This window comes from Sus scrofa, chromosome 9, assembly GCF_054392235.1.
Source record: "Sus scrofa isolate SSC_HxYL_T2T_F1_AM1 chromosome 9, Sscrofa_HxYL_maternal_Yorkshire_Landrace_v2.0, whole genome shotgun sequence".
Lineage (NCBI taxonomy): Eukaryota > Metazoa > Chordata > Mammalia > Artiodactyla > Suidae > Sus > Sus scrofa.
In genome coordinates this window covers 5,903,035-5,920,009 of record NC_139391.1, presented here as the reverse complement: position 1 = coordinate 5,920,009, position 16,975 = coordinate 5,903,035, and the positions used below count along the sequence as shown (strand labels likewise).

Sequence of the window (16,975 nt, the reverse complement as noted above, 5' to 3'; positions counted from 1 at the left end):
GGTTGAGGATCCGGCGTTGCCCTCAGCTGTGGTGTGGGACACAGATACAGTGCAGATTTGGTACTGCTATGGCTGTGGCCTGGGCCACAGCCGCCTTTTACTTAGAGCATCACTCTTGAGGGCAGAGAACATATCCTATTCACTCTTGGCGATGTCTTAAAATGTCCATGTTCAAAGAAGACGGAAGGGTGGACCATGTCCACATATCCTGGTGCCTTTGCCAAGAATATTACAGGACAATCTGTGTTTTCATCTCTGTCAGTGAATGAGAAGTGCTGTCTTTGGTCCTCTCCCTGGCATGACTGCCTTAAACCACACTGGGGTCAGCCACACCGTCTTCTACTTGCTGGGCATCCCTGGCCTTGAGGACCAGCACCTGTGGATTTCCATCCCCTTCTTCATTTCCTACGTCACCGCCCTGCTTGGGAACAGCCTGCTCATCTTCATCATCCTCACGAGGCGCAGCCTCCATGAACCCATGTTCCTGTTCCTGTGCATGCTGGCCGGGGCCGACCTGGTCCTGTCCACCTGCACAGTCCCTCAGGCCCTGGCCATCTTCTGGTTCCGTGCTGGGGAGATCTCCCTGGATCGCTGCATCACTCAGCTCTTCTTCATCCATTCCACCTTCATCTCCGAGTCAGGCATCCTGCTGGTGATGGCGTTTGACCGCTACGTTGCCATATGCTACCCTCTGAGATACACCACTATTCTGACACACACGCTGATTGGGAAGATCGGTGTTACCATCATTCTGAGAAGTTATTGTACCATTTTCCCCATCATATTTCTTTTGAAAAGGCTGACATTCTGCCGAAGTAATGTCCTTCCACATACCGGTTGTGAACACATTGGCTTGGCCAAATATGCCTGTAATGACATTCGAGTGAACATCTGGTATGGACTCTTTGTCCTGATGGCAACACTGCTCTTAGACATCCTGTTAATTTTTGTGTCCTACATGCTGATTCTCCGTGCTGTCTTCCACATGCCTTCCCAAGATGCTCGTCACAAAGCTCTCAACACGTGTGGCTCCCATGTCTGCATCATCATCCTCTTTTATGGGCCTGCCATCTTCACCACCCTGACTCAGAGGTTTGGACGCCACATCCCAGCTCATATCCACATCTTGCTGGCCAATGTCTGCGTGCTGGCTCCCCTGATGCTGAATCCCATCATTTATGGGATAAGATCAAGGCAATTCGAGAGCAGGTATCTCTGATATTGTTCCCAAAGTATAAATAACTTTTCAGGAGGCACAGAGCTTTGAGCATCTCGCTGTCTGTGCTGTGGAAGATAGATGTGTTGGGGGGAGGCACAAGTGGGAAACTGAGTCCTAGGAAACAGCTCGGTGAGTTCGGTTTCCTGAGGAAGGGCCCACTGGGAGGTTCTAAGATTTCCATCTTCTGCCGTCAAGGCAACAGAGAGAGGTGCCTTGTTCTCCTGAGCATGAGCTATATTCTCTACAGAGCCTGTGAATTTCCAGAGTCATGAATCATTTATGTGACATTCTTGACTTGGTAATAGGTGAATCGGGTACAGGGTGCTGGTTTTGCATTTGTTCAGTGACTTCTCCCTGAGTTTCTCATCCTTTGTGACGTCTTGTGATATTTTGGACAATCACATAAAAGGGTACAATGTTTCAGTCATGCAGGAGGACTGAGTCCTGGATAACACTGTAGGTATGGTGAAGAATACTGTGTTGTACACTTGAACTTTGTCAGGAGATTTGGTCCTAGGTTTTGCAACACACCTCCATAGATACACAGGTTGGAGGTATGAAAGGGTGATGGAGCTGTTACTTCACGTGATTTGGATTGATCATTTCCCTGTGTATGTACTCTATGCATCCAAACATCATGGTATACTCCTTATAAGTGTTCCATTTCTACTTGTCGAATAGACCTCAGAGAAGCAGAACAAGGAGAATTCACCTCACATACAACCTCTCAAATGGTTAATCATTTGGTATGTGCTATTCCATATTTTTCTGTCTGTATCTCTTCGTTTCTGTGAAAAAGGATAAATGTAGATGGGCACATATGACACTGTGTATTTAGAAAAGGGGAGTGATATTGAAATCATAGTGTTTTAGTGTGTGGCATCCACTAAGTTGTCCATGGCTTCCATCAGCTGCCTGGGAGAGGGCTCTTCCGTGTGGGTCCGTGTTAATCCCTGCAATGGCTTGTAGAACACAGGTTGAGGACACTGGAGAGGAGGTTTTCCTTCTTGGCCAAGCATCATCCCCAGGTATGACCTTGACTCTCGGGCAGGGGAAGTCCATGATGCTCTAGGGAGCTGCCCTATTGTAGCATCTCCTGAATGGAACAACCACCACATGCCTTTTTCCTGGTTCCTTTTTCAGCAGCATGTTATAGTGTTAGAATGGAGTCTGTGCTAGACATAAGGGATGTGACCAGAAACCTTTGCATGAACCCAAAGCAACACCATTCCGTTTGAAAGGACTGATAGACTTGTGCCCGGGAAAGACATTGCATAGAGATGGGGTCCAAGCTCCCCCAGGAGAGCCTCCTTGCATGGAACAGAAATGCAGGACAAGCAGAGAAACGGACATGAGCTCAGGCTGAGGTCTCCATCCTGAGCAATAGCGAGGACGAGCTTGCTTTAAGAAGTTGTCCCCCCTGTGAATTTTCCCTTCAACAACCCTGGGTCTTTGAGTCTGGATTCAGGCTGAATGATTCTCACAAAACCCAAACATCATCCCACTTCTTGCCTCTGCTCCTTGCTAGAAACAAGCCAAGCCACTACCACCACCACCGCAGGCTACTGAATGAGATACTTGTGTCAATGGATTCAAGTCATGTATGTAAAAACATTCTCAGGGTTAAAACATGGTTAGATAACTGTTTCTCAGTAAACACCCTGAAATCCAACAAAGCTGAAGTTTTGGGAGAAAAAGGAGGGCGTCAACTAACATTGGTTGATGCCCTTCATGGAAATTACCAGAACTAAGCTAAGGTCTGGTGATGAAGAAATACATCCACAGCCTCCTCTCTGAGGAAGTCCATCCAGTGGAGGAGACGAAACTAAGCAATTGAAACGCATGGTGCCAAGTGATGCAGAAAAGGCTGTGGGACAGTGTGGAACAGAGGACCGTCCCTCTGCCCATCTGGCACGTAGAGACCTTGTCCTACAGGAGGGGGTTGCCGAGCCAGACGTTGAGCAGCAGCAAGAGCCTGCTGGGTGAATGGCTTGGAAAAAGCAGGAAGCCCATCTGAAAAGTGGCAGCAGCGTGCCCGCAATGGTCCTTCAGAGACAGGCGGGGGGAACCAGGCAAGGCGTTGGAATTGAAGGAGCCCAGGCCGTGCCACCCCTGCATGGGCCACTTTGGAATATTGATGATTTAGAGTGGAAGGAGCCCGGAAAGCAGCAGTTGCAAGGGAGCTCTCCGACCTGATGCTTCCTACCTCACAAACGTGTCCTAGAGTTTCCCCTGAGAAAGGTGGCCTTGCTGTACCAGAAAGAGAGCATCCCAATCTCCAGAGACTGGGAAGTGATGCTGAAATGGGTTGGTACCAGCAAGGTGACGAAAGGGTATCTCCATTCGTTCCTCCCTCTCTCCACGATGTGTCTTCCAGTCACTCCCCCACAGTTTAATGTGCCAGCCCCAACCTTGTCTCGTCATTTCTTCACAAATTTATCATTTCTTTGTCTAAAGCACACAGAAGCATTTTTGCCCCTGAACACTTAGTCAGGGCTTCATTCTCTTGTGAAGGTCTTTGGGTGCATGTAAAAAGTGAATAGATCTTATTGAGTTTCCGTCCACTTGCTCTGCCTCATGTTGGTTAAATTCATAGGCTCAGCCAGAGCCCCTACAAATATAGAGGAGGATTTTTCCTCTCCTACGGATTCCACTTTAGCGATGAGGAAGCTAACTGATGTTCCCAGGTGGCTGTTTGAGAGTGTGAAGCAACAGAAAGGCATGATCTGATTTTGGATGAGAAAGTAAATTGTGCAGATGTTGACTATTAGGATTTTGGTAGGTGGACTCGGACTCCGATTCAATCCATTGAAGTATTGGATACTGGCAGTGTCAGCAGTGTTTATTCCATTAAAGGCAGTCAGTTGATCAGTTCCCAGTGGCATGCTTCCTAGTAGGATAAGAGACACCCAGATAAATGAGTTTCATTACACAGTCCCAAATATTTGTTAAAAAGAGCACGTGTGCTATTTCAACTCATCAGGCTTCCAAAATCTTGCTTTAATTCATCATTCAACAAATGTTTACTGGACGAGTCTTAAGGCCTGGCCATTGTGCTAGGCACTAGGTAACACTGCAAGCTAAAGCACCTGTAGTACCCACCCTTGAGATGTTTTAGTCTAATGAGGGGAAGCTAAGAACCAGCTTTTCATACACATGTATTCCCTTTCATGCTGCTTTAGGGTTTCAACGGAAAAGTTGCTTGGGTTTGGGAGGCAGCACGGGGTTCCTTGATGGAAGTGAGTTTCAGCTGTGATCCGATAGCTGAGGAGACCATTGAGAATGTGTGTGTGGATAAAGTGGAGACAGAGAACTCTGAAGGGAGTGAACACAGCCCGTGAATAGACACTGAGGCTAGATAACTCCTGGTACCTTCAAGGAACGCAATGATCCCTAATGTTCCTTTTTGACAGGTGGGATTAGAACGCTTTCCATTTTTCTTTAAATGAGAGGAGCCTTGGCCATTTGTAAGCAAGAGCCCTTCCTGATGATTTGTGTGTTTTGGAAGCGGCCTTCCTTTCTCTGTCTGCTCTGAGACCTATGTTGCATGGGGCAAAGCAGCAACAGAGGCTTGAGGGCCTTTCAGGCAGGTGAAGTTTCAGAGTGGAAGGCCTTTCCTTTGAGAGATCTAATATGGAAGCACCTCAATGTGACCTGGAGTCTGAACTGTCCTGGTGTTGGCTCTGTTTTGTGTAACTTCTCTGGCTTTAGTGTTGCAAGCGTGGTTGTCAATGTAGCTGTTTTGGCATCTTCTGGAAGCCTGTTGGGAATGTGCCATCTTGGATCCCCTTTGGTTTAATGAATCAGACATTGCCGTCAGGAAGATTCTCAGGTTGTGCGAATACTGGTGAATTGAGTGACACTGCTAAAGGCAAAGGATTCTCAAATTTGCTTGCATGTTAAATCCATCTGCTAATTTGAGGACCTCTTTCTATCGAGTTCCCACCATCGGAGATCTACACATAATTTTTCCCTGACTCGCATGAGTTTTACCAGCTCTCCAGCCTGTTATAATGTACTGTGATGTACCTAAGAGTAAGGATGGGTCTTGACATTTTCAGAAATGTCTGCCTTCCATAAGGCAGTTGTTCTGAAGCTTTCGTGGGCATCTGAATCACCTGGGGGGATTTTGATAACACAGATGTGGGCTCCAGCTCCCAGTTTATCTGACTCAGTTGGTATGGGGTCCCTAGTTTCATTTTTGTCAAGTTACTACTTGATGCTGCCCTGGGGATCACACTTGGAGAAGCAGTGTTTCAGAGTGTATGATGATTTAGGGAAGTTTGCAGTTAACAATCCGCTCCCATAAGAGAAGCATGAGAAATAGTCTGTGTTTTCTAGATTTTGTCCCTGTACAACTTGTTTATTTATCCATTTTTTTGGAATTCCCTGTGTAATTTCTAAGCCTATATAACGTTCACTTAACTATCGTACATGTGAAAATTAAAATAATTTTGAGTGTGTTCCCTTTGTGTATGCAAATGCTCAGAAATAGCTATATTTGAAATGATAAAAAGTAGGTGGAAGTTTGCATCAATTTCTCAAGAGTAAGGGTCCAATAAAACTTTTGAGTATTTGGCAGATATTGTGGATGACTCCATCAGGTCTAAAGGTCCCGTACCATCCTGTCTGAGAGAAGTTTAAGTCATACTACACCAGTGGCATCCTGGTTCCGCCTTGGAATATTCTCTTGGCATTAGTGAGAAGATTCAGGTTCACTTCCAAATGTGAAATTCTGTGGTGATGTAAGTCTACCATCCGATCAGCAGGGATGTACTCAGTATGTGATGTTTGCAGTGGTGAAGAGGGTTAGGAGTTCTGGCGTAAAACGTGCACAGTCTTCCTGTCAATGACGCAGTTACTTTTGGAGAATGTCCGACTGTGTATTAGGGGCGACGTACTTGTACCTGAGTGTGTTACTGCATTGGATGTAGGTTCAAACGTTTCAAGAGATTTTGAGGCAAATTCATGAAGAGTTCACTGCAGTGCAGTGACATTTTTACGGTTTGCCCAGGTGACCTGCTCCTTGCACTAACTGTGAAAATGTGTTCCGTCTCCACTCACACTCACCAATGAAAGCGGGGAGCCAACTCCAGGTTTCACAAAGTCCCAGTGGGTAGCAGAGTGTGGTTGAGAGTTAGTGGTTTTGTGGATCTGGTCACTTGCAGTGTGCTCACGATTGTCTTTCGTTCCCTAATGAGACAGAACCAATGGAGACTCAGCTATTTCCCCTGAAGGATTTTGAAGCACCAGGTTTCCATTCACAAGGTCTAAGCCTGTATCGATTGCTCCATCAAAATGGACATGCAGCATAGAACGTGATTCCAATATGATATTGTAATCATGGACTGTGGGACAGAGCTGGCCTTGAAGACAATGTAAAGGGGGCAGGGTCTGCTCGGCTCCCTCCAGGATGGCTGTCAGTCAAAGAGGAAATGGCGAGGAGGCCGTGGTGATGGACGGTGTGGACCAGCATCAGATGGGGTGTTTTCCACAGACCGCTTTGGATGCAGGAGAATCATCTGAGGGATTCAGGGAGGACCCTGTGGATATCTTCCTATGACTCACCATGGCAACCCTTTGAGTGCATCAGCTGTCGGTGACAAAATGCACCAAACCAAAAGGGTTCTGTGTTCCATGGAATTAGCCTTAGGCTTGCCCGCACTTTTTTAATGTTTTTGATATCAAACATCTTTTCCACACACCTGTCCTCAGGTCATGGAGGAGGCGAGTGACAAGCCTGCCAGCTGGTCTTCTTTGTCTAGGAGCAATACAAGCATCTGTGCCCTCCCCACAACAGGTGACCAGGTTCAGTCTCACAGGAGACTCCAAGATGCTCCCGACGGGCGGGGCTGGGGGAGGGGTGATAGCCGGTCCTTGCAGAGGAGAGGTTTGAGGATTTAATCACGGCATTGGTCACATGAGTGGACTCAGGCCTCTGATCAGAGCCCAGCATGAAAACCCAATCAAGAGTTAATCCCATGTCCATCCAGAGTTCTCCGCCCACTGTATGGAGGTGACTCCATATAAATGCCATCCCTGGTCTTCGACACCATGGTGGTGGGAAGCGCTGGAGCCAGGTGGTGTCTCCCTGGCTTCAGAGAGCCCTCAATCCATGTGCCTGGGGTCCCACAGGGCTGGCCGGCCCCATGCCATCCTTGGCCCCACTCAGGGTGGCCATGGTCTGCATGAGCAACATGAACAGGAGCATGGAGGCCCACAGCATCTTCAGCAAGAAAGGCTTCCACGTCAGGTCCTTCGGAGCGGGCTCCATGGTGAGGCTCCAGGGACCCACCTGTGACTGCCCGGTCCTCTACAGCTTCCGCACCCCTTACCGGCATATGCGCAGGGACCTTGCATTGTGAGACCCAGACTGCTATAGAAGAAACGGCATCCTACATCTGCTGGGGAGAAACGAGCACATCAAGCCATGCCCGGAGCGGTTTCAGGACTGCAGAGAAGCCTTCGATGTCATCCTCACGTGTGAGGAGAGCGTCTACGACAGGGTGGTGGGCCACCTGTGTGCCCGGGAACAGGAGACGTGCCAGCCCGTGCACGTGATCAACGTGGACATGCAGGACAACCTGGAGGACACCACGCTGGGATCGCTGGTCCTCTGTGAGCTGTGCCAGCGCCTCCAGCAGGTGGACGACATGGAAAACTGCCTGGCCAAGCTGCTCCTTGGGGTGGAGCAGAAAACCGGCAGGAGCTTTCTCCACACCGTCTGCTTCTACTGAGGGTCTCAGCTGGACTGGCTTCCTCGGGGGTCAGGAATCTGTGACTGGAATGTTGGACTAGTCTGTGTTGAGCCGTGCCTTAAAACCCTCCCTAGGAAAAGCCATTGGTGAGTTTTTTTTTTTTTTCATATCCAGCCCCCGAGGAAGGACATGGACCTTTATGGGAAATGGAATATGGACTAGCACTAGTCCTAAAAACCATCTCTGTCTGGGGACAGTGTTGTAGGGACCTGACTTTGGAGAAATGATGCAGTGCTCAGATGGTTCTGCAAGCAAGTTAACAGGGAGGACTGGAATTTCCAGATGAAGCAACCTAGTCTTCTGAGAGAGTCCTGGCCTTGTGATTTTTGGAAGGATATTTGGAAGAGCCAACAGCAGCTTTGTCCAGTCCATCATTTAAGAAGAATCTCCTTTTGCTCACTTGGCATGGTATATTTACTGTAGACTTTTTTTTTCTTCTCTCTTTTCTATTTTTCTTGGTCTTTTTGCCATTTCTTGGGCCACATCTGCAGCATATGGAGGTTCCCAGGCTAGGGGGTCTAATCGGAGCTGTAGCCAACGGCCAAGCCAGAGGCACAACAACACAGATCCAAGCAGCCTATGTGCACGGCAACGGTGGGTCCTTAACCCACTGAGCAAGGCCAGGGATCGAACGTGCAACCTCGTGGTTCTTAGTCGGATTCGTTAACCACTGAGCCACGATGGGAATGCTGACTTTTTTAAAAAATTTGTTTGTTTTTGTTTGTTGTTTTTTAATTGAGATATGATCATATGGAATGCCCGAACTTACAGATGTGTTTAGCTTCAGCTTGCATGTCTTTGTCTCATGGCAACTTCAGTGGAAACCCAGCATATATAATGGGCTCCAGTTAAGATGAAAAGCTAGGAATGAAATGTTGGACTAAAGAGCCCAGCAAATGAAACACCATGAAACAAATGAAACTGTCTTACTTAAAGAAAACGTGTCATCTGTCAACAAATAACAAATGCTGTAGAGGGTGTGGTGAAAAAGGGCCCCTCCTGCACTGTTGGTGGGAATGTAAAGTGGTACAACCAGCATGGAAAGCAGAATGGTGGTACCTCAGGAAAGTAAGTCTAGAGCTAGCATAGGATGCAGTCATTCCAGTGCTGGGCGTACATCCAGACAAAACTTTCATCAGAACAGATCCCTGCACCCCTATGTTCATAGCAGCACTATTCCCAATAGCCAGGACATGGCAACAACCTCAGTGTCCATGAACACATGAATGGATTAAGAAGATGTGGTAACAGATACAGTGGAATAGTACTCAGCCTTAAGGAAGACAAAGGAATGTGATTTGCATCAAAATGGATGGACCTAGAGACTCATACTAAGTGAGGTAATTCAGAAAGAAGAAGACAAGTACTGTATGATGTCCCTTATGTGTGGACTCTAAAATATGGAACAAATGATCCTATCAAAATATCAGAAAGAGACAAAGAAACAAGAAGCAGAAACAGATGATGGACAAGAAGAGCAGACTTTGGGGTTCCCAAGGGGGAAAGGGCCTGGAGTGTGAAGGGTGGGCCTTTGGGTTTTTTTGTGGTATCTGGAATGGATGGGCAATGGGATCCTACTGTAGAGCCCAGGGCAATGCGTGTGATTGGGTCACGTTGCTGTACAGCAGACCTTGGGGAGACATTGTAAATGAACTCTGATTTCATAGCAATAAGAATAAAAGTAACTCAAAGCAAAGAAAAGGTGTCTTCTCATTGCTGGTGGGAGATGGCTATTGCAAATTTAGCCCAGTGCTTGTTTACTGTTGAAGCCACATGAGCTACTTGGAGGAAAACATTCTTACCCAGGGAGCATTTTCTTCTTGACAGGTTCCTAGGGGGATGGTGGATGTGACTGTTGAGGTTGAAGCACATGGGACAAGGACATCTGGAAAGACGCTGACCAAGGATTGACTATCATGCCTGCTTACATCAATCTGTGCTGTTGGCAGGGTGGTGGCAAAGGTTGTGTGGACATGAGACCTGGAGAGGAGACCGAACTCCTTTGCCACACCCCTCCCCGAACATTGCTGCTGCTGCCGCCAGGTTTTTCCTACCACCAGCCCTTTCTCAGCAGAATGGCTCCTCACAGTAGGGGCTGGTGCCATCTTGAGGTCAGCCCATCTACTTCAGATGCCTCACTGAATTTCTCTGGCTTTACCGACTTTGCCTCGTGTGTTCCTCCCTCAACAGAGCGAACATATATGATGGAATAGGTTCATTGTTTTGCATCGTGTGGTCCTCCGAGAGTGGATCCTCCCTCCTGGAAAGTGAAACCTTCTTGGTTCTGATCAACAGAGGCACCAGAGCCTGTGTGACTCACAGGAGCAAATCAAGCAGAGGTGGTTGGCCTGGTGGTCTTGGTTTAGGTGCTGTTGCCCCAAGTAGATGTCAGCTTTCTTTGTGGCCTGTAGGCAGGATGGAGCCGAGGTGCACCTGGAGGCTCCCAGCTGGTGGGGTCGTTCCAGAGGAGAGGAGCTGTCCTGGGAGTGAGGTGGTGGCTCTGGGCAGCTGGTGTGGAGGTGTGTGGAGTGAGACCTGCTCAAAAGGCTGTTTCTTGCTGTCTGTACATTCCCTGCTGTTTGCCTGCTTCACTCACCGCTCCCATGCCAGACCTGACCACCTGCTTGCCCTCAGCTTCAGCTAAAGGCTCTTCTAGCTTTAGAGCCAACCCTCCCCTGTTCTTGCAGGTGGGGCTGTGAGGGGCGTGCCCCTCTCCTGGTTTTGTCTGGTAAGCAGTGAGCCAACCTGATGTCAATTTCCTCTCCAACTGGTAATCTCCCCCTCCCGTGGAGGGAGGCCTGGGATCGAATTCTTCTCCTAGTCTGCTGATGTGGTGGGGTTTCTTCCCAGGACCGTGCTTCAGCCATGGAAGCCCCCAGGATCCAGGAAGCCATTGACGTCTCTGTCACTGACTGTGGGCTCTTTCTTCAGTCTTGAACCTGGGAATCAGGGCTTGGAGGCCTTTGTGGCATAGCCCACCAGGGTCAGATCCTATAGAGCTCTCGGAGTTTAAATGGCAGGACTTGCTGATTGGATTGTGAGAGGGGAGAATTTCGGATGGCTGTCAGTTTCCTGTCTTTATCGCAGGTGTCCAGGTCCACATATCTGTGGGTAGCAGTGCTGGTGGTAGCGTGGTTGGCTTTTCTTTCTTGGTAGTAGTTTGAATGCCTTTTAAGATAGCCTCTGAGTTGATGGTGGGTAGTCAGCACCAGAATTGGGAGTGAGGGGTTGATCCATTGAGATGATGGTTTCAAATTTATGGCCACACGGTCTGAAAGTTGATATTTAGGGTTTATTGAGTACCTTTTGAAGTGAGAAATGATTGGTCTAGTTTTTAATTTTGACCATTAAATCAGTGGAGGTCATTTAGGAAATGGTGTTGCCTGAGCTGTGTCTGTGTGGGTATGGAGAAGGGATTAACATGGAGAGTCGTGAAATGCTGTATGTGGGTGTTACCATGTGTTCATTAGGGTGATGATTTACGAAACATAATGTGTGTGTAAAAACTCCTAGGGAATGGGACTGGGTTAAATCAAATGTGGGGCATGGTTTGTCGAAGAGCCCTTCGAGTTCACAAATGGACACAAGATTGGAAATTTAGAGCTTCAAGCTTGCTGGATTTCCTGATTTGGATTTAGATCTAGTGGAATTGTTGTAGAAGTTGATGACTGTGGTGGAGTCAGACCCCCACTGTTGAGGAAGTGGTTGAAACACGGAACCGTGTGTGTGTCATGTGGGTAAATCTTGTGGTTGCCAGAGTGGGTTAGAGCGAGCACTGTCGCTGAGTCGAAGGAAAGCTGAGGGGCAGTGCCAGCCCTTGTTTCTCCAGATGCCTTGGCAGCCCCTGGGGCTTTCTTGCATGGAATATCTGGGCAGATTGGAGGTGAAGGTGAGCACTCTGCGATGGTTTTTGTGGAGGTGTGGATGTTACCTGCATTGTTCCCCTGGGATGGTGAACTGCTCCCACATTCCACCGGTGTTTCAGGGTTGTCCTTGTGGTGAGCCCCATCTCAGGATGGGAATTGCTCATCTTCATAAGTGGCCGGCCCTTTTACCTGATTCTCCTCCTTGTGGCAGTGCCTTTCCCTTGTGATATCCGCTGAAATGATTTCAGTGCTTGGACCAAATGGCTGCTAAATTTTGTGTAGGACTCAGAGTGCTGCAACAAAAAGAAATCATGGTGCGGGGAAGCTGGGGCCTGGTCAGGTGTTAGGTTAATAGGGTGGGAGAAGAGTTTGCAGACCATATCAGCACCTAGTGTTGTCCAAGGGGAGGGAAATGACATGTGGAAGTTGCAGTGGTAAGTTCTTATCTGACTCTGAGGAGGGGGAATTGAAGACTTAAGTGTATTGTTGGAAGTGTAGTATTTTTTGTTTTCTGAGTGACAGTCATGGTTCCCATTGAGACATAGAGGCAAGTGGAATGTTGACAATGTGGCTGAAGATGAAACAGTAGCACTTGGACACCAGTTGCTGCAAGTCATGAATATAAATGTCAGCCCAGTCTGTGGGTTGTCTTTTCATTTTGTTTAGGGTTTCCATTGCTGTGCAGAAACTTTTTAGTTTAAGTCCCATTTGTTTATTTTTGCTCTTCCTGTCATCACTCTAATAGGTGGATGTGAGAAGATGCTTCTCTCCTTTAAGTCAGTGAGAGTTTGGCCTGTGTTTTCGTTTAAGAGTTTTATAGTATCTGGTCTTATATCTAGGTCTTCAATCCATTTTGAGTTTATTTTTGTGTACGGTGTTAGGGAGTGTTCTAATTTCCTTCTTTTCCATGTGGCTGTGCAGTTTTCTCAGCACCACTTATTGAAGGGGCTGTCTTTTCCCCATTGTCTATTCTTGCCTCCTTTGTCATAGATGAGTTGACTGTAGGTGTGTGGGTTGAATTCTGGGCTTTCTATCCTGTTCCACTGATCTATATGTCTGTCTTTGTGCCAGTACCATATGGTTTTGATGAGTGTCACTTTGTAGTATAGTCTGAAGCCAGGGAGCCTGATTCCTCCAGCTGCATTTTTCTTCTTGAGGATGTCTTTGGCAATTCTGGGTCTTTTGTGCTTCCAAACAAGCTTTAGCATATTGTGTTTGAGTTCTGTGAAAAATGTCCTTGGTAATTTGATAGGGATTGCATTGAATCTGTAGATTGCCTTGGGTAGTATAGTCATTTTGATGACAGTGATTCTTCCAATCCAAGAGCATGGTATATCTTTCCATCTATTTGTGTCCTCTTTGATTTCTTTCATCAGTGTCTTAGAGTTTTCAGAGTGCAGGTCTTTAGTCTCTTTAGGTAGGTTTACTCCTAGGTTTTTTATTCTTTTGGATGCGATGGTAAATGGAATTGCTTCCCTAATTTCTCTTTCTGGTCTTTCATTGTTAGTGTATAGACATGCCATCGATTTCTGTGTATTAATTTTTTTCCCCTGTATTTATTTAGTTTTTTTTTTGTTTTTTTTCCATTTTCTCTCTCTCTCTCTCTCTCTCTCTGCATATATATATATATATATATATATATATATATATATATATATATATATGTATTTTTTTTTCTATTTTCCCACTGTACAGCAAGGGGGTCAGGCTATCCTTACATGTATACATTACAATTACAGTTTTTCCCCCAACCTTCCTTCTGTTGCAACATGAGTATCTAGACATAGTTCTCAATGCTATTCAGCAGGATCTCCTTATAAATCTATTCTAAGTTGTGTCTGATAAGCCCAAGCTCCCGATCCCTCCCACTCCCTCCCCCTCCCATCAGGCAACCACAAGTCTCTTCTCCAAGTCCATGATTTTCTTTTCTGAGGAGATGTTCATTTGTGCTGGATGTTAGATTCCAGTTATGTGATATCATATGGTATTTGTCTTTGTCTTTCTGGCTCATTTCACTCAGGATGAGATTCTCTAGTTCCATCCATGTTGCTGCAAATGGCCTGATGTCATTCTTTTTTATGGCTGAGTAGTATTCCATTGTGTATATATACCACCTCTTCCGAATCCAATCCTCTGTCGATGGACATTTGGGTCGTTTCCATGTCCTGGCTATTGTGAATAGTGCTGCAATGAACATGCGGGTGCATGTGTCTCTTTTAGGTAGAGATTTGTCCGGATAGATGCCCAAGAGTGAGATTGCGGGGTCATATGGAAGTTCTATGGATAGATTTCTAAGGTATCTCCAAACTGTTCTCCATAGTGGCTGTACCAGTTGACATTCCCACCAGCAGTGCAGGAGGGTTCCCTTTTCTCCACAGCCCCTCCAGCACTTGTTATTTGTGGATTTATTAATGATGGCCATTCTGACTGGTGTGAGGTGGTATCTCATGGTAGTTTTGATTTGCATTTCTCTAATAATCAGCGATGTTGAGCATTTTTTCATGTGTTTGTTGGCCATCTGTATATCTTCTTTGGAGAAATGTCTATTCAGGTCCTTTACCCTTTTTTCCATTGATTGATTGGCTTTTTTGCTGTTGGGCTGTATAAGTTGCTTATATATTCTAGAGATTAAGCCCTTGTCCGTTGCATCATTTGAAACTATTTTCTCCCATTCTGTAAGTTGTCTTTTGGGTTTCTTTTGGGTTTCCTTTGCTGTGCAAAAGCTTTTCAGTTTGATGAGGTCCCACGGGTTTATTTTTGCTCTCATTTCTATTGCTTTGGGAGACTGACCTGAGAAAATATTCATGATGTTGATGTCAGAGAGTGTTTTGCCTATGTTTTCTTCTAGGAGTTTGATGGTGTCGTGTCGTATATTTAAGTCTTTCAGCCCTTTGGAGTTTATTTTTGTGCATGGTGTGAGGGTGTGTTCTAGTTTCATTGCTTTGCATGCAGCTGTCCGGGTTTCCCAGCAATGCTTGCTGAATAGACTTTCTTTAACCCATTTGATGTTCTTGCCTCCCTTGTCAAAGATTAATTGACCAGAGGTGTCAGGGTTTATTTCTGGATTCTCTATTCTGTTCCATTGGTCTGTCTGTCTGTTTTGGTACCAGTACCACACTGTTTTGATGACTGTGGCCTTGTAGTATTTCTTGAAGTCTGGGAGAGTTATGCCTCCTGCTTGGTTTTTGTTTCTCAGGATTGCTTTGGTGATTCTGGGTCTTTTGTGGTTCCATATAAATGTTGGGATTGTTTGCTCTAGTTCTGTGAAAAATGTCATGGGTAATTTGATAGGGATTGCATTGAATCTGTAGATTGCTTTGGGTAGGATGGCCATTTTCACAATACTGATTTTTCCAATCCAGGAACATGGAATATCTTTCCATTTCTTTCCATCTTCTTTGATTTCTTTGATTAAAGTTTTATAGTTCTCGGCATAGAGGTCCTTTACCTCCTTGGTCAGGTGTATTCCGAGGTATTTGATTTTGTGAGCTGCAATTTTAAAAGGTATCGTATTTTTGCATTCCTTTTCTAATGTTTCATTGCTGGTATACAGAAATGCAACTGACTTCTGAATGTTAATCTTATATCCTGCCACTTTGCTGAATTTATGAATCAGTTCAAGGAGTTTTGGGGTTGAGTCCTTAGGGTTTTCTAGGTATAGTATCATGTCGTCTGCATACAGGGACAGTTTGATCTCTTCTCTTCCTATATGGATGCCTTTTATTTCTTTGGTTTGTCTAATTGCTGTGGCTAGGACTTCCAAAACGATGTTGAAGAGCAGTGGTGAGAGTGGGCATCCCTGTCTTGTTCCAGATTTGAGTGAGAAGGCTTTCAGTTTTTCCCCATTGAGGATTATATTTGCTGTGGGTTTATCCTAAATGGCTTTGATTATATTCAGGAATGTTCCCTCTATACCCACTTTGGCGAGGGTCTTGATCATGAATGGATGTTGAACTTTGTCAAATGCTTTTTCTGCATCTATTGAGATGATCATATGATTTTTGACTTTTTTTTTTTGTTAATGTGGTGTATGATGCTGATTGATTTGCGTATGTTGAACCATCCTTGTGAACCTGGGATGAACCCAACCTGGTCATGGTGTATAATTTTTTTGGTATGTTGTTGGATTCGGTTGGCTAAGATTTTGTTGAGAATTTTGGCATCTATATTCATCAATGATATTGGGCGATAGTTTTCTTTTTTGGTGGTATCTCTGCCTGGTTTTGGAATGAGGGTGATGGTGGCCTCATAGAATGTCTTTGGGAGTATTCCTTCTTCTTCAACCTTTTGAAAGAGTTTAAGGAGGATGGGCACCAATTCCTCTTTATATGCTTGATAGAATTCACCTGTGAAGCCATCTGGTCCTGGACTTTTATTTGTAGGAAGTGATTTTATGACCTCTTCAATTTCATTTCTAGTGATCGGTCTGTTCAGTTGGTCTGTTTCTACTTGATTCAGTTTTGGCAGGCTATAAGATTCTAGAAAATTGTCCATTTCTTCCAGATTGTCAAACTTGTTGCCATACAGTTGTTCATAGTATTCTCTTATGGTTTTTTGTATTTCTGCTGTATCCGTTGTGATTTCTCCTTTTTCATTTATAATTTTGGTGATTTGGGTTCTTTCTCTCCTCTTTTTAGTGAGCCTGGCCAGGGGTTTGTCAATTTTGTTCACCTTTTCAAAGAACCAGCTCTTGGTTTTATTAATTTTCTCTATTGTTTTTTGAGTCTCTATTTTATTGATTTCTTCTTTGATCTTTATAATTTCCTTCCTTCTGCTGACTTTAGGACTTTTTTGTTCTTCTTTTTCTAATTCGTTTACGTGGAGGGTTAAGTTGTCAATTTGGGATCTTTCTTCTTTTTTGAGAAAGGCCTGGTTTGCTATAAATGTCCCTGTGAGCACTGCTTTCGCAGCATCCCATAGATTTTGAGAGGTTGTGTCTTCATTATCATTTGTTTCAAGGTAGTTTTTAATCTCCTTCTTGATTTCCTCATTGACCCATTGGTTTTTTCGTAGCATGTTGTTGAGTCTCCATGGAGTAGGTTTTTTCTCTTTCCTTTTCCCAGGGTTGATTTCTAATTTCATGGCATTGTGGTCAGAGAAGATACTTGAGATAATTTCTATGCTCCTAAATT

General features: G+C 45.4%; 2 pseudogenes; both read left to right on the top strand.

The window, feature by feature from the left end:
- The first annotated feature begins 283 nt into the window (after window positions 1-283).
- Window positions 284-1,242, top strand: LOC146399691 (olfactory receptor 52B4-like; annotated as a pseudogene).
- Window positions 1,243-7,368: 6,126 nt separating this feature from the next.
- LOC146399690 (RNA polymerase II subunit A C-terminal domain phosphatase SSU72 like protein 2 pseudogene) lies at window positions 7,369-9,246 on the top strand (annotated as a pseudogene).
- The last annotated feature ends 7,729 nt before the right edge of the window (window positions 9,247-16,975 follow it).